This window comes from Elephantulus edwardii, unplaced genomic scaffold (assembly GCF_000299155.1).
Source record: "Elephantulus edwardii isolate Elephantulus edwardi_28Jun2011 unplaced genomic scaffold, EleEdw1.0 scaffold00170, whole genome shotgun sequence".
NCBI lineage: Eukaryota > Metazoa > Chordata > Mammalia > Macroscelidea > Macroscelididae > Elephantulus > Elephantulus edwardii.
Genome location: NW_006399920.1, coordinates 5,005,834 through 5,024,140, shown reverse-complemented (window position 1 = coordinate 5,024,140; position 18,307 = coordinate 5,005,834). Strand labels below are relative to the sequence as shown.

The 18,307-nt window shown below is 40.6% G+C and overlaps 1 pseudogene; it reads right to left on the bottom strand.

The window, feature by feature from the left end:
- Nucleotides 1–3,260: 3,260 nt before the first annotated feature.
- Nucleotides 3,261–5,022, bottom strand: LOC102877186 (annotated as a pseudogene).
- Between the last annotated feature and the right edge of the window lie 13,285 nt (nucleotides 5,023–18,307).

The following is an 18,307-nucleotide window of genomic DNA, read 5'->3' as shown; positions in this document are numbered from 1 at the left end:
GAAGCCGTGTTATTGGCCTTTCACATGCAAACAGGAACACCATGGTAGACAGATTTCAGTGGTACGTCCAGCCTAAGACAAATTAAGAAGACCTGAGGGCCTGCTTCCAAAAGTTAGCCAATGAAAATCTTGTGAATTACAACCAACCATTGTCTACATCAGCAAGAGGGGTCAATCACTACAGGTCAGCATCATTAGGTAAAGTGACGGGACAGCAAAGGCCGGAGAAATCCTCAGTGAAATGAATTGGCAAAATAGCTACAATGGTGTGCTCAGACATGGTGCCACTATAAAGAATGACTCAGGATGGGCTAACATCTCATTCTTTCATGCATAAGATTGCATGAGTCAGGGACGACTTGACCACATCCATCTATCTCTGTCTAGAGACAGCTAATGACAGATCAATGTGTTACTTTCCAATAAATCATTTTAAATGAGAAAAATTGATGGATTGACAATGGAAAATACAATACTCGTGGCTAGAGGAAGCAAAGATGAATGAGACACCATCTTGTCCTTCAGTCTGACTGTTCTCTGGTGCAAATAACAAAAATGATATCATGTAATGTGATCATCCACTCAATCTTCAAATAAATTTGGCTCTCTAAGATCAAATGTACCTTGAAAGGACAAGGCTAGTATCAATGTGTTTATTTAAAGAATCTGTTACTGTTTCTTAAGGTAAATTTCTGAGGTTTAGCACATCTTGATGGATGTAGACTCAAATCTCAGCTTTCTAGAAGCTTAATATTAGGTAACTCAGCAAGTACCTCTAACTCTCAGAATCTCCATCTGTGTAAGAGAGGGAAATTAGCTAATTCTTAGATTAAGGGGCCAATATTAAATAACTTGTGAAAACTTTTTCATTAATGCCCTCACTATCTCAGGTGGCTTAGTGGTAAGGAATTGCACTGCCAATACAAAAGTACTCAGTTCGAGTGCACTAGCTGCTTCACAAAAAAAAGAGATGGGCAGTCACCTCCCATGTGATTTACTGCCTCTGAAAACCTGCTGGAGGGTCAGCTATGTGTTGGTTCTAACTTGATGGTACTCAACAACAACTATTTTAAGGGCAAAACATGTCTCAAGAGTCAACCTTCTTTTGCTCAGTTCCTTCCTTTTACATATATTTAAACAGCAGCAACAACAAAAAATGTTTATTATTTATACTGATGCCTCCTACAGGTTACCAAAAAGTCAAACTTCAGCAATCTGTCACTGAATTGCACAATCAAAAAACTATCAACTGATCGGAAAGCTGCCCACAAAGCTGAACAGCTGGTCATCTGTGAAACTCTTCAGGAGCCCAGAAATATCAGAGCTTGGAATGTAGCAGGAGAATGTTAGTCCTAAAAATCTAGTTTCTCTCCTGGTTAAAAGTCATGGTAAAATTTTAATTTTACCTAAGCAGATTTTGGGCTTTTCTAGCAGTTCAAATCTATCAGTCTCGTAGTGAGAAAGACAGACAATCTCTTCCCATGTGATTTACAGCTGCTAAAGGATCATTTAAAAGTCAGTTCTGCCTTAAAATGGCAATGAGTTGAGTTTTTGTTTGTTTGTTTTTAATAATTTTAATGAACATTTACAGAGACTTTGGAATTCCATTCATTCACTGCTGCACTTCTCTCCCCGCCCAGCCCTCCCCCCGGAGTTGAGTTTTGTTTGAGACACTTTGAGAAAGAAATCCTCCCACCCTTGTATGTCCTGGAAAGTAAACAAGGAACTGAACAATACTTACTAATTTACTTTGAATAGACAAAGCTTATTTCTCTTCCTTGACTTATCTTCACCTTCACATTCTCCTGAAACTTCCATGTTCTAAGCAACCTTATGAAAACAAAAACATCCCCAGCAAAGTGGCTTAAACTAAAAGCAAAGTATATGGTTCACTCAGTCCTTACTTATATGTAATTTTTTAAAAAAATAAAAAATCTAGCCATTCTGTGTCCAGCAAAGCAGACTTCATATAGCTCTGGTTCCTCTCTCCAGTGTAGGGAACACCATCCCATCCCCACCCCCTTACTGTACTCCCATCCATTCCCTTATTCCTTTCTCCTCCCTTGTGAATTCCTTTTGAATAAATTATAACATTTTTACACTGCCCGGTGATTTTTTTTTTCTCTAACATTGGATATAGACAATTGCTTCCAAGATAGAATCATGATCTTTTTTAGAGCTGTGTTAAGTTTAACGACCAGTGCCTTTAAATTGTAGTGCTGGCAAGGAATGTTGAGTAGCCTGTAGATGGCCAAAAGAGAAAATAATCTGCCTTGGAAGAAGTGAATCCAGGAAGAACCCTAGAGGCAAGGTTGGTGGGAGTTCATCTTTGAGCCTATTACTAGACATCATGCTTGCAAAGATAGAGTGTCAGAGAACAAGATTCTCAGTAAGATGGACTGGCACGGTGAATGGAACAATGAGCTTAAAGTTGGGTGAAGATGATGACAATAGCACAGGATTGGGAAGGTTTTCATTCTTTTGTGCATAGGTTCACTGTGAGTCAGAGTTAATTTGACAGAACCTGATAAGGCCAGGAAAATATATAGATCTCTTCCAGTCAGTTGGCCAGGTAGCTATCCTCCAGCTTGCTTGGCACAGCTTGGTGAGCACATCCAGGGCAGCATTTGTCACTGAAATATATCCATTCCCAGAGCTTTGTTTTTAGCCAATTCCTTCAGAGCAGCTTGAATTTCCTCCTTAAATTATCATTGCCTTCTGATCACATGATATTTCATGAAATTCCTCTGTGTAAGCCAGTTCTTTTTGGTACAGTGCTTCTGTGTACTCCCTCCATATTCTATTTTTGTTGTTGTTGTTGTTGTTCAGAGTCCCTGTTTTATTTTTATTTGGTCACACACATTTGTTTTTTTTAAAAAAAAAAAACCACACATAACTCACAAAATATACAAACACGGAAACTAAAAGAGTATAAAAGAAGGAGCTTTCTTTAATCATGGCTGAAAAAATATCCTAGGCTCCAGGGGGGAGAAAAAATACCAATCAACTACTGAAAATTATTTTGTTCAAAACATAAAAATGTTTTGTTTTAGTTGAGATTTGGTGGGCTTTTTTGTTTTGATATTATCAAATATTTTTTAAAAAAGACTTAGGGACGAGGACTAAGCTTCTGTGCTGTCTCAGGTAGGGTTGGGCTTCTCTGTGAAAGCCTTTGGAAAATGCAGAGGGCAGCATTCCCACCCTGCTCGCCATCTGCCAATGCAGCCACCCTGGCCCACTCAGAGCACAATAGGCAGAGACTACAGAGCATCGAGGATGTGGTTGATCTTGGTGACCAGCTCCTGCCGGTTTCCTGAGATGAGCTTCTTATTCTCAATGTATGTATCTTTCTTGAGCTTGCCTGCCACCAGCCGCTCAGCTTCTACCGCTGACTTCAGCACCAGTTCCTTGACCTGGGCATCCAGCTTCTGCATTTCACTCACTTTGTCACAGAGGTCAGAGCCCTCTGTCTTCAGACTGGACTACAGCAATGTGATTTCACTGGTCAAGGCTTTGTGTTCTGTCTCCAGGCTCTTCTTGCCGCTGTTGAGAGTGGAGATATCCCGAGATTGCTTGTACCTATTAACAGTCTCATCAAAGTGGTGGTAGAGGCCTAATCTCTTGTTGACCAAGGTCAGGACCTGCTCTGTGATACAGGCCACTTTCATCCTCGCTTCAGCAGCTGGATCCTTTGTGATGGAAAAATCCAGCCTGACATAGATGATGACGGTGAAGAACAAGATGTAGAAAGCAGCCACCACCAACAGGGGCTCCTGCAGCATGAGGAACTTGTTGAATGTGTAGTGAACCACAATGTCCTGAATGTGCTGTTCTACCAAATTTTTCTTATACGCAACAATCACAGGATGACCAAATGTGTCTAGGTAGGTATAATGCAGCTCATCTGGGGTCCGGCTGATTTCATAGAGACTATCAGTCTGGGTGTTCTTGGCCCCTTCAGGCAAGATGATCTTCACTGTTAGGCAATCTATCACTTGCTCATCAAACACGTGATCCACAAACCTCATTTTCAGTGCATACTGGTCACCCAAGTTATACAGATACTCATAGCTTGGAAGGTTGTAGCCAACGATGTAATGAGTTTTCCAGCCATCAAGGAGAGGGAAGCGAGGTCAGATTTCCATCCCCACAGAATCATCCAAAATGAGGAGGTGGCTAGTGGAAACATTGCCAATCTCTTCTCGGTAATAAACATCCTGGGCAGAGGCAGGGAAGATGGTCTTAAACGAACGGATGGAGGATATCCCACTATCTGGCTGTCTCTGGTAATCATAGCATGAAAAGGGCCCTTTAAGCACAGCACTAGTGTGCTTCAAGTCCACATTTTCTTCTAAAGCAATGTTAACCCAATGGGAAACTTCAATGACACATGTCATGCTGGTGATGGTCAAGAAAGGACTATTGTTCTCATAGTGCAGAGCGCATAGGGTTTCCCAGCTTGCTGTAGTTCTCCACGTTCCAGGAGGCAAGTTTCACATGCAAAGTGTGTGTCTTTGTTGGATAGGGAGAGTAGAAATAATGGTTCCCCTCAAACACTATAAACTGTTTCTCTGACTGAGTGATCTGTGTTGGATAAGGCTGAAGGACATGAGTACAGACTGTTTCCACAACGACAGAAATCTTGGCCCCAGGATCAAGAGCAAACGGGAGCTTGACCATGAAGAATTTCCCACTTTTACCTTCAATTTTGGTTTCTCGTATTTCTAAATTGTTCTCTTCCTCATCTTCTCCTTTTACCTGCACCCCGAGGTGAGCCAGCTGGGCCTCGAGTTCAGGTTCCAGAGCCAGCAGGAAGAAGGAGGTGCGGGATGTGGAGCCACGGCTCGGGTTAGCCAGGACTGCTTCGGCTGTAACCTTGGCCAGGTGGCTGCTCAAGTCCACCCGGCGCTTCACGTCCTCGTTGACCAGCGGCAGTACTTCCGAGGAGGTGCTGATCATTGCCGGGGCCAAAGCCCCGAGCAGCAGCAGCACCAAGAACAGGCGGGCAGTGAGTGCCTCCATGGCCACCATGGAGCTCCATATTCTACTGATAATTCCTTGATCAATCAATATTCTGCCTATAACATCTTAGTGTGTTGCCACTTGAGGCTTGAATTTGTTCTTTATTGCTTTCAGCTTAAGAAATCCTGCACAAGTTCATCTTTTGTGATTTCCTGATTCCAGCTTTTTGCACATTTCATTATAATACTTTGTGTTATCTTCCCAAGCTGCCATTTGAAATCTTCTGTTGAGTTCCTTAACTTCCTTAATGGGACAGTACGTAAACTGACAACTACACAATACAAGCTGGGTTCATAAGAGGCTATGGCACTAGGGACATCATAGCCAATATCAGATGGGTATTGGCTAAGAGCAAAGAATCCAGAGGAATGTCTGAGTTCCATTGACTATGCAAAGGCATTGAACTGTGTGCATCACAACAAATGATGGCTGACATTGAAAAGAATGAGAATTCCAGAATACCTCATATGAAACACTTATTGGTACCAGAAAGCAGTCATCAGAACAAAGCAAAGAAACACTACATGGCTCAAAATTGTGAAAGGAGTGCATCAGGAATGTGTTTTGTCTCCATATTTTTCAATCTATGTGTGGAACAGATCATTCAAGAGACGGGGCTTCATGAGGAGAAAATGTGGTATCAAAGTTGGAGGAAGACTCATCAACAACATGCGTTATGCAGATGGCACAACATTGCTTGCCTAAAATGAGAAGAACCTGAAGCATTTGCTGCAGAAGGTCAACACTGTCATCTTTAATATGGATTGAAGCTCAAAATCAAGAAATCAAATATTCTTACCACTGGGCCAATTGGCAACACCATGGTAGATGGAGAAGGGATTCAAGTTGTTGAGAACTCCAGCTTGATTAGTTCCACAATCAACATTTTTGGCACTAGCAGTCAGGAAATCAAAAGATGAGTTGAATTAGGAAAATCTGTGTCAGGGGACTCTCCAGAGTGCTAAAGAGCAACAATGGTAGTCTGGAGACTAAGATGTGCCTGATCCAGGCCATGATTTTTTTTTTACTATGCATCAGAGATCTTGACAGTGATTATGGATGACAGAATTAGAATCGATACCTTTGTGTTGTGGTGCTGGAGAAAAGTGTTGAAAATGCCATGGATGACTACTAGAACAAACAGGCTTGTACTCAAGAGGGTAAAACCAAGTTGCTCCTTGAAGGCAAAAATTTTGAAGGTCCGTCTCACATTCTTTGGTCACAGGAGAGACCAGTTCTTGGAGAAGGCCATCATACTCAGAAGGGTGGAGGAACAGCACAGGAGAGGAAGACATTGGATGAGATGGATTGATACAGTACCTGGGGCAATGAGGCTAGGTGTGTTGAAGACAGTGAGACCGGCTCAAGATAGGACAGAGTTCAGGGCTATTGTGCATGTATGGTTACTATGAGTTGCAGGTGACTCAACAGCACATGAAAACATTGACAAGTTCAAGTTATATGGAGGAATGATTGAAATTGTCAGTGAATTAATTTTACTTGGATTCACACTCAACACCCTTGGTATCAGCAGTCAGGAGATCTTATTAGAAAACTGTTGTCAGGGATCTTTCCAAGTCTTTTTGAAGACTAAAGTGTAGCTGGTTCTGACAATGGTCTTTTCAAGCACTTGCTGTGCATCTGAGAGCTAGATAATGAATAAGGACGACAGAAGAAGAATCGATGTGCTGTGATGTTAGAGAAAAGTACTGAATAGACAGTCAAAAGAAAAAAGATAAAGGTCTTAGAGAAGGTGCAACCAGAGTACTCCTTTGAGGCAGGGATGACAAAGCTTCAGCTCACATATTTGGACATGTTGTTAGGACAGGCTATTCCTTAGAAAGGGACATTGTGCTTGGAAAGATAGAGGGACAGTGAAAGAGAGGAAGATCTTCAAGAAGATGATTTGACAAAGTAACTGCAGCAATTGGGTTAAAGTATATCAGAGATGATGAAGATGGCACAGAATAGGACAGTGTTCAGATCTGTTGTTCCTAGGGTTGCAATGAGTGATAGGTACTACAATGGAAAACACAAAGAATAAGGCCAGGTTAATACAATCTTCACATGCATTAAATGAAGACTTCAGCCTTGAAGCTTTTTGGATGTACTGTCCATAACCAATAGGAGCTGCAGAATATGAGAGCTAATGACTTTTAAAAATGAGACTATTTTTCCCAGACATTCAAGAGCATGGTCCATCTATGTGGTGGTACTATCTGAAAGAGCTTACCAGAAGCCCATCTGCTTGAGTTCTAGTTTGATTTGCTATTATTCTGGAACACATTGTTTCAAAATCTAGAGGCTTAATTTCCACTTTGAGGAAGCAATAATCACTACACAGAGATATTAGATATGTTTCCATAATTTTTCAGTTTTTATGCAGAACAGATCATTTGGGAGGTTGAACTTTATGAGGAGGAATGTGACATACGAGGCATATGTGGAACAATGTAGGTTGGAGGAAGACTTATCAACAACCTGTGTTATGCAAATGACACAACCTTGCTTGCTGAACCTGGGGAGTACCTGAAGTATTTGCTGCAGAAAGTCAGGGACTTCAGTCTTCAATATGCATTGAAGCTCAATATCAATAAGACAAAATTTCTCACGTCTGGGCTAATTGGTAGTACCCTGATATATGGAGAAGAAATTGAGGTCGTTAACAATTTCAGCTTGCTTGACTCTACAATGAACATTCTTGGTACCAGGAGTCAGAAAATCAAAAGATGAATTGCATTGGGGAAATTTGCTAATAGGGAACTCTCCAGAGTGCTAAAGAGGCCTAATCTAGGCTGTGGTCTTTACAGTTACTTGCTGTGCATCAGTGAGCTAAACATTGACTAAGGAGGACAGAAGAAGAATCGATGCCTTTAAATTGTGGTGATGGAGAAGAGTATTAAATATACCATGAATCATTAAGACAGTAAACAGGTCTGCAGAGGGTGAAACCAAGTTTCTCCTTGGAAGCAAGGATTTCGAAGCTCTGTCTCACATACTTTGGGCATGTGGCCATGAGGGACAAGTCCTTGGAGAAGGACATCATGCTTGAATGGGTGGAAGGACAACACAGGAGAGGAAGACCTTGGATGAGATAGATTGACACAGTAACAGGGATAATGACGGTAGGTGTGTCTGAGTCAGTGAGATCACCTTAGGATAGTGCAGGGTTCAGTACTAATGTACATAAGGTCACTATGTACAGGTTGAGTTGCAGGTGATACAACAACATGTAACAACAAAAACAATAGAGCTATTAGGGAAAATGACACAATTATTAGGTGTTTAGAAGACATAATGAACATGCTTGAAGTAGCAAGTACAGTCCTGGGCAAGATTATCAAAATTCAAAACAAACCCACAGCTGTCAAGTGATTTCCAACACATAGTGACCTTCAGTCAGGTTCTGAGACTATAAATCTTTCTGAGTGGGTACTGGCTAGTGTTTCCCCACAGATTGTCTGGTGGATTCAAGTCATTGGTTAGCAGTCTAACATGTAATTCCTTCAATCCTTCCAGCCCTTGACTCAGATGCAACAACACTTTTGTGTGTTTGGAATAAACTTTTTTATTCATTACTATACTTTTCATGATAATAGGAAAATTCCGTCAAAACACAACCGATTCAAGATCCTTTCTTGTAACCCCTTTTCACTCACTCATATATGTCTGTAAATATATATCTTCAGAGGTGCTTCCATTGACAGCCCTACAATCTAAAGTAGACACTCGCTATAGCACTTTTTAGTTCTTAACTTTGCTTACTGTTTTTCTTAGTACTTAAACTACTTATAATGATTTATAACCCAGTGCTGGCTTACGACACCCCTTCATTCCTTTTCTGAGAATGTAAATCTTCGCAGGAAGGGACTGCCCAGCCTTCTCCTCAGGAGTAGCTGATGGATTTGAGTCATTACCATTTCAGTTATCAACCCAGCACATAAGGTATGATGCCATCAAGACTACTTACACAGAACACGTATTATAAGGCATGTGTTATACCATTGCACTTATCACCTCCCTTAATTATATTAAGAATATCCTGTCTCCTCCTACCAACAGGTAGACTCAGAGATGGTAAAGATGTGGCCCATCTTGCTCTCCATTTGTAACTGTTCTTCTCAAGCAGTGTTTAGACCAGTGCCTATAGACACTCAGATAAAACTTGCTAAGTAAATACAGAAATGGTTTAAATTCTTCAACTTGCTTTTTTAAAATCTGGTATCTTATTGTATTTTCAATAAATATTTACACAAAATTTAAGAATAGCATTGAACAATTGGCCACACATACTCTTCAGTGATAGTGGTTACATTCTCTACCTGCACAAATATTCTCAGTATTGCTATTTTGGTTGTTTACTTTCCATTAATCTAATTTCCCTATCTCCCTGTTCAAAAGTAACTATTGACTGTTTCGTTTTATATGGGTGATTTTTTTAATATGAAAACAGACCTAGTGCATGATATTCATTATTTTGTGGGATAGTCTGATGTTTATCTACAAGATTACCTCAGAGGTAAGAGTTGGTGCAAGGTTTGAGGAATGCTCTGAATAGTCTCAAGGCATCCTTTAACCTCAAACAATCCAGTATGTTTGGTTTTTCAAAATCTGCTGACAAAAAAAAAAAACTGATGTGTTTTGGAGACGTTCAGCAAGAGTGCTCTTCAAAAGGCAAAGATGATGAAACTTCATCTATTTGGGGCATGTTGCTGGGAGAGGCTATTCCTTGGAGAGGACATGATGCTTGGAAAGGTGGAAGGATGACGAAGGAGAGAAAAATCCTCAACCAGGTGGATTGACCCAGTGGCTGCAGCAGAGGGCTTGAGCTGTCAGGGATTGTGGGACAGCATGTGATAGGACAGGGTTCAGATCTGCTGTTCATAGGATAGCTATGAGTTGTACTCAACTCAATGACACATAACAACAGAAGCAGCTAGTCTTAATTCATTCCCTTTAACTCATTCATTCTGATTGCTGTGGAGTCAGAACCAACTTACAGCTGACCCACCAGGGGTACTTCCATGGCTGTAAATTGCACTGGACGAGATTGCCCATTTTCCTCCCAGAGAGGCGTGGCCTCTGAGTTAGTAGCACAACCCCGCACACTATACCGTCATTGCCATTTAGTCAGGCCAGACTCACAGCTGACCCTCCAGCAGGTTTCTGACGTTATAAATCACAAGGGAAGAGACTTGGTCCACTTTCTACCAAGGAGTGATTGGCTGATTCCAAAGTCCAGAGTGGTGCTGCCTGTGTTCGCAGTGCAAGTCCCTACAGACTATGCCACCAGAGTTATCTTATCTCTAATAAGCATCATCAATAACTAAGTACTTATTCTGGTGGCTTAGTGGTAAAGAGTTGCGCTGCCAACCCAGAGGTAGGTGGTTCATGTCCACCCACAGTTCTGCAGGAGAAAGATGGGCGGTCTCCTTCTAATTGATTGAAAGGCTCTGGAAACCTGCTGGAGGGTTAACTATGAGTTGGCTCTGATTCGAGGGCAATGAGATTTTTGGTTTGAGTGCTCAGTCCCTCAACTCTTACCTGTTGATAAATTAACCTTCTGAACATCCTTTGTGAGATAGGGAATCATGAGAAACAATCACGATTCTCTAACATATTTGAGCAAATAAAAAAATCAGAGAGATTAAATGATTTACCCAAAGGTAGAAGTGCTGGTGAAATGTACCTTAGGTTATTTGAATGTAGCATGAGCTGAATTCTAATCCTTCATACAGCACCCTACTTCTCTACACTTCAGTTCTCCTGTGTTTTGAACTGTGTCACTATTTTATGTAAAAAATAAATACTTCTGGGGGTGGGTAACATTTAAAATTGTTATTAGTCATTTATCCTCTTCAGTGCTTGTCAACTCAAAATTAGAGTCAGAGAGAGAAAAAGAGAGGCGAAATTTGGAGCTCTCAGGTTCTAGAAAGAGAAATCTTAGAACCAGGATACGACCATTTAAGGCTGGTGAGACGCTGCAGGATTTAGCCAAAGGCTGCTCTGCCTGGCACATACGCCACATCCAGACTTCTTGCTGCTGAACTTTGAAGGACAAAGGTCACGTTCATTAATAGTTTGCTATAAGCTTTGTATTTAGTATATGTTGTTTCCTCTGCATTTTAGCATCTCCAAGACATGATGGCTCTGGGGGATTGGCAGCTTGACAATTCCTCCCTTGGGTTTAATCAATCTGATACATGATGAGAAATTGCTAGAGTTTTGGGGTTGGTTTTTTTCCAAACAATGTCATTCCTGCATTAGTGAGAAGTCCAGGAAAAGGCGCTGACTGATGAAATTTGCATATCACTTGTGTAATCACGCCATTTGGCAGTTTCCTATAGCCAGCCAGGTTCCTGTGATCAAGCAGAGAGGACACAGATGGGTAGCAAAGGAGAGCACAGGTATAACAAGGCACCAGGCTGGCTTTACACGGAGGGAGGAAGGGAGATTGCTTCCATGTAAGTTAAGAGATGTCACGGGCTGCTTGCTTCCATTATCTCTGTCTTAAATCTTAGTCTGAGATCCCCCCATTAGTGTCATTTCTCCACCAGTAAGTCTCCCTCTCTTGGGAAATCGAGAAGGGCACATTAAGTTTGGAGTAGCTAGCTGTTACCATAGCAACTAGCAGCAAGACCCTGAGGGGATAAAAACCTTTGGCAGGTAAGGGCTGATGGGGAGGAAAAGGACTAGAGTGAGAGGTGAGACGATGTGGCACCATAATTGGTAGCCCTGAGCAGCCATGGGGCTGTCAGCTATAAAACAAGTAGTTACTATTCATTTTAGTCAGGTACAGTTAAAAATTTTCCTGTCACCAAGTCCATCACTGCTCACCAGGAAACGGCTGGCTTCCCTTCTAACAATGTGTGTGCTTGTGGGTTCTTCCTTCTCCTCCTTCTCTGTCTCCTTTCCTGAAAGAATCTAATTTAATTATCCTAGTACGAAAAACTATTGTGTCAATTTGAGGACAAATGTGTGCCTGATTCAGACCATGGTCTTTTCAGCCACTTAACATGAATAAGGATGACAGAAGAAGAATTGATGCCTTTGAACTGTGGTGCTGGAGAAGAGAGCTGAGTATCCCATGGACTGTCAAAAGAACTAACAAGTATGTCCTGAAGAAGCCGCAGTCAGAGTGTTCCTTAGAGGGAAAATGATGAAGCCTCGTTTCATGTACTTTGAACTTGTTGCTAGGAGACGCTAATCCTTGGAGAGAGATTGGACAACATTCTTGGAAAGGTGGAGGGTCAACAAAAGAGAGGAAGACCCTCAAGCAGGTGGGATGACATGGTGACTAGAGCAATGGGCTTGAGTGGTCAGAGATTGTGAGGATGGCACGTGATAGGACAATGCAAAAATTGGTTGTTCCCAGAGTCACTATGAGTAATACTCATCTCAACAACACTTAACAAGAAAAGAGAGGGGGAAAAAATGAAAAGTTACTACCAGCCTTGTATATGCAAGGATATCAGATGCCATCTGTTCCCATATGTTAATATGAGACTATAGATTGTAAGAAGGAGGAGATTGCAGTCCATTAAAAAAAAAACTTTGAAAAACCCACTATACTTCAAATGAAGATTCCCAGTTATGAAAAACCCACTATACTTCAAATGAAGATTCCCAGTTAAATATTGTAAACAAACTTCTTAAAAAAGGAGCCTGAAAGGCCTTCTAATTACATCTCTACTTTGACAAGAGAATGCTGCAAGCCAGAGAGGTTAACTATGTCCTCTAACTACCGCATCACTCTCCTTTCTAATTATTGCTAGGGAAAAAATCCAGGAATTCCTAGTGCCCTCCAATTATGTACACTGAAAACCAGTTTGCATTTTACCAGCAAATGCCAGCATCAAGGTCAAGGACATTTAATTTGGTCAAAATAAAAGTAAATTTTAAAAACTCGTGTGTTGAGTTCTTATAAGGTACCAGGCCTATGGCTAAATAATTTATCATTTGTATCTCACTTTGTTGTTACTGCTATGTGTTGTCAAATAGACTACAATTCACAGTGACCCTATGAACAACACATGAGAACTTTATCATGTATCATCTTCACAATCTCATTATTGAAGCTTATTGTTACACTCACTGTGTCAATCTGTCTTGCTGAGAGTCTTCCTCTCTTTCTCTGATTCTCCAATTTTCCCAGAATATTTTTTCCCCCAAGAAGTGGCTCCCCCTGGCAGCATGCTCAAAGCATGTTAGGTGAAGTTTCATCGTTCTTGTCTCAAAGGAGCACCTGGTTGCAGTTTCCCCAAGACAGGTTTGGTGTTTTGGTTTTTGTTTTGTTTTGTTTTTTACAGTCCAATTCAAAGGCATTGATTCATTTTCTGTCATCCTTACTCACTGCCCAGTTTTCAGATGCATAGGAATCTTGTTTAATACTTAACATTCAAAATATCCTTGTGTGGTATGCTTATCCCATCTACAGGTGATGATATCTGACCGAAGAAGTCAACTTAATTATTTATTGTCAAATAACTAGGAAAGAACAGACTTGATTGAACTCTGATTCCAAGTCATTTCACCATAATGTTGTTATGTGCCGTCAAGCCAACTACGACTCATAGTGACTCTATTAACTAAAGCTTTGAACTCTACCCTATCTGGAGCCAATCTCACAGTCTAAATCAAATTTTCTGGCTATTTCTACATGTCACTTTCCTGGGGAGATAAGGGATAAATAATCAAATATATTCATGAGGTTACTGTCTCCCTCTAACAGCTAAAGTCATTTCCAGCTCAAATCACCAGCACCGGTCATCTAACCATATTTCCTAAAAGTCTTTTTAGTAAAATAACTGTTTTCTGATAACAAATGTAAATAATATTCAGTATACAAAAGTATTAAAGCATAGAAAAATATTGTTGCTATGTGCTGTCAAGTTGTGTGCAACTCATAGCAACCCTGTGTACAACAGCTCTGAAGCCTGTCCTGTCTTGAGCCAGTCTCACTGACTCTGACACGACTACCCCCTTGGCCTAGTTACTCTATCAATCAATCTCATCTGCGGTCTTCCTCTCCTGCACGGACTCTGTACCCTTCCAAGCATAATGTCCTTCTCTAGGAATCGATCGCTTCTAGCCACATGCCCAAAGTATGTGAGACACAGCTTTGTTTTCTTGGTGATCCATGTTAAGTTCAGGACTCTTCTGCAGCAACACAACTCAAAGGTATCAACTCTTCATCTGTCATCCTTAGTTACTGTCCAGCTCTCTGATGCATAGCAAGTAATTGCGAAGACCATGGCCTATATCAGGGGCACTTTAATCTCTAGACAGATATCATTGTTTCTCAGTACTCTGGAAAGGTCCTTAACAGTAGATTTTTCTAATACAATTTGTCTTTTGATTTCCTGATTGCTAGTGTAAAAAAAGTTGATTGTGAGCAAGCTGGAATTCTTAACAACTTCAATCTCTTCTCCATTTATCATGGTGCTGCCAACTGACCCAGTGATAAAAACTTTTGTTTTCTTGATTTTGAGCTTCAAGCAATATTAAAGACTACAGTGTTGACCTTCTGCAGGAAGCGCTTCAGGTCTTCCCCAGTTTCAGCAATCAAGGTTGTGTCATCTGCATAGCATAGGTTTTCATGAGTGTTCCTTCAATTCTAATGTCACATTTCTCCTCATAAAACCTAGCCTCCCAAATGATCTGTTCTGCATGTACATTGAAAATGTATGGAGACAGGATGCATCCCTGGTGCACTCCCATCCTGATTTTGAACCACGCAGTGTTTCCCTGCTCCATTCTGAGGACTCATTCCTGGTCCAATTATAGGTTTTGAATAACACAATCAAGTGTTCTGGGATTCCTATTCCCCTCAAGGTTAACCACAATTTGTTGTGATTCACACAGTTGAAAGCCTTGCGTAGTCAATGAAACAGATATAGATAACCCTCTGGGACTCTTTGCTTTCTGCCAAGATACATCTGACATTACTGGTAATGTCCCTAGTACCACAGCTCTTCTAAACTCAGCTTGTATTTCTGGCAGTTCTCTATCAATAGACTATTCCTGTCGTTTCTGGATAATATTCAGCAGGATTTTGCTTGTATGTGGTAAAAAATGATATTGTATGATAATTTCCACACTCTGTCAGATCACTGTTGTGCCCACGAAATGCCCCTGGGCTTTACCCGGGGCACTCGTGTTTGCCCTAAGCCAAGAATTTTTATGGCCTGCTTCTGCCTCCAGCGCTAATGGGGGTTTATTAAAAAAATGGTGTTTCTGCTGCCCCTTCAATCACCACTTTGGGGAATGGGAATAAATATAGATCTCCTAGAGTAAATTGGCCAAGTAGTTGTCTTCTAGTTTTCTTGACACAACTTGGGGAGCACATCCAGCGTACCATCTGTTTGTTGAAATCTCTCAATTGGTATTCCATAAATTCCTGGGACTTAATTTTTTGCCAAATCCTTCAGAGCAGCCTAAACTTCCTCTTTCAATACCAATGCCTATGGATCATATATTGTTTCTTTAAATTATTCTGGGTCTACGAATTCTTTTTGGTAGAGTTACTCTGTATACTCCTTCCATCTTTTTTTTTAATATGTCCTGGATTATTCAATATTCTATTCATAGCATCTTTAAGTATTGCAACTCAAGGCTTGAATTTGTTCTTTAGTTCTTTCATCTTATAACAAATGCTGAGTGAGAACAGTCCTTTTGATTTTCAGACTCCAGTTCTTTGCACATTTCATTATAATACTTTGCTTTGTCTGAAATCTTTTCGGCTACCTCTTGATTTCTTCCCTTTGCTTTGCTTCCATGCATTCTAGGGCAATGTTCAGAGTCTCTTCTGATATTCATTTGCGTCTTCTCTTTTTCTTCCTTCTTTGTAATGACCTTTTGCATTCTTCAGGGATGATACTCTTGATATCCTTCCACAGTTCATCTGGTCTTCGTTCATTAGTGTCAAGGCCTTAAAGCTGTTCCTGAGTTTGTTTTTAAATTTAGGTGGAACAAACTCAAGGTTCATTTTTATTCCTGTGGGTTTGATTTGACCTTCTTTAGGTTTTCTTTAACTTGAACTTGGGTATGAGTAGTTGATGATCTGTTCCACAATCAGCACCTGGCCTAGTGTTCACTGCTGATATTGAACTTCTCTGATGATTCTTTCTACAGATTATATCAATCTGATTCCTGTGCATCCCATCAAGTGAAATCCATGTGTATAGCCTCTGTTTACATTTCTTATTAAAGTTATTTGCTATGACTAAATCATTACTTGTGCAAAATTCTACCATTCTGTCCCCAGCCTCATTTCTGTCAACAAGTCCATGTTTTTCGACTACTGATCTTTCTTTCTGGTTCCCAATATTTGCATTCCAGTCACCCATTATTATTATTAATTCATCTTGGTTGAATGTTAGATTGATTTCTGACTGCAAAAGTTGGTAGAAATCATCTGTTTCCTCCTCTTTGGTTCTGTTTGTTGGTGCACAAACTTGAATGATAGTGGTATTAATAGGTCTCCATTGTATGTGTATGGATATTATCCTGTCACTCACAACATTGTATTTCAAGGTGGATCTAGAAACAGATTTTTTAACTATGGAAGTGACCCCATTTTTTTCTCACCTTTTAATCTCTAGCGTTGTAGACCATATGATCATCTGATTTAAAATGTCCCATGCCAAGCCATCTCATTTTACCAATAACTAATATGTCAATATTTATGCATTCTATTTCTTTCTTAACAATGTCCAGTTTTCCTACATTCATGCTTCTCATATTTCATGTTCCAATCATTAGTATTTGCTTACAACTATTTCTTCTCCTTAGTGCTTCCAAATTTGAGGGCTCCGCCTTAGTTGCCATATTATTCTACGCTGTGATTTATTGTACATAGGGTTTTTAAAGGCCTATTATATTTTGGAAGTGTATGGCCAATCCTTCTTCCTAGTCTGTCTTAATTTGAATACTTAGCTTTGAAGCAATATCTGACAGACAAGCATTTTAGTGAAAGGAGCAAATGAAAGGCCTTTCCCCTTACAGAGATAACCGTACATGAAGTGCCCTCTCCCCACGTGTGCCTTGTCCCTTCCCTTTCCTTGAATATTATCTTTGTTTGCACACCCTCCTACCCCATCCAGAAGTCCCCTACCCCCCACCCAACAACCCTTTGATATGATGGCTTAGGCCACAAGTCACTTCTGTGACGTCTTGCTCCTCACAATGTTCCTGGTCTCTCATGCTGATTTCTATCTCGCGTTCAGAAGAACTTAAGTCCAAATCCGATGTATCTGTTTCAGGGAGGGATTTTTGTCTCAGGCTGCCCTGGGGAAACGTTCGTGCCCCTGAGCTCCAGGACTGCTGTCTTGTGGAATAGTGTCTTTGTTCTTCCTTTTGTACCACATGGCTGTCAGAATATGATAATTTCCAAGGTGAGGACTATGTCCCCTTACATCTGGTATGCTGTTTATTTGGACTGAGGACCTCAGGCCCTGGGTTTTCTATGCAGATCTGGGCCTGAATGTCCTGTCTGGCCTAGGCTGGTTGGCTTTTAATAAAGCCGATAAGGATCCTGAGAGAATGGGGGTACCTGAAGGGGAAAATGTAAATCTTCCTTAATGATACTAAGGACTACACACAGTGAAATCTATCTTTTCTTCCAACTTAAGGGCAACTACACTCCTTGAAAAAAAAAATCAGCGATTGCTTCTACAGTTTTTACACATGTACCTTTTTTTTTTAAGGGAAATTCACAGACTCAATGGCCACCATCAAAGATCATTAATCTTTAACTCATTTCTTTGCTCAACATAGATACATTGCTTGAATGTGTATTGTATTCTAGGCATTCTAGTGACTGAAACTCAGTGATAGCAAACAAAATTCTCAGATCTTATAATCATAGAACCTACACACTAGCTGTCTGCAAGAAGTTTCCAGTTATTTCTGATGGGGTAGCCAGTAGAAGGAAGATCTGGTGATGTAATCTATACAGAGTTACACTACTAATCCAAAGACCATATGAAACATTCACTTCCCTGAGGGAAAGCCTGAAAGTTTCACCCTTGAAATAAATAAATAAGTACAGATACATACATACCTACATGCCTATATGTATAAAGCAGAAGTGGCATCCACTTCCTACACAACAAGCCTCCAGAAACTCTATGCCCTTTGACAAATGTCGATAGTTGTAGAGGAGCTTCAGGCCTTTTGTTCATAGGGTCACTATGAGTCATGCTCTACTCAAAGGCAATCAACAATAACAACAATATATATATATATGTATACACACGCACACACACACACATACTTTGAGATA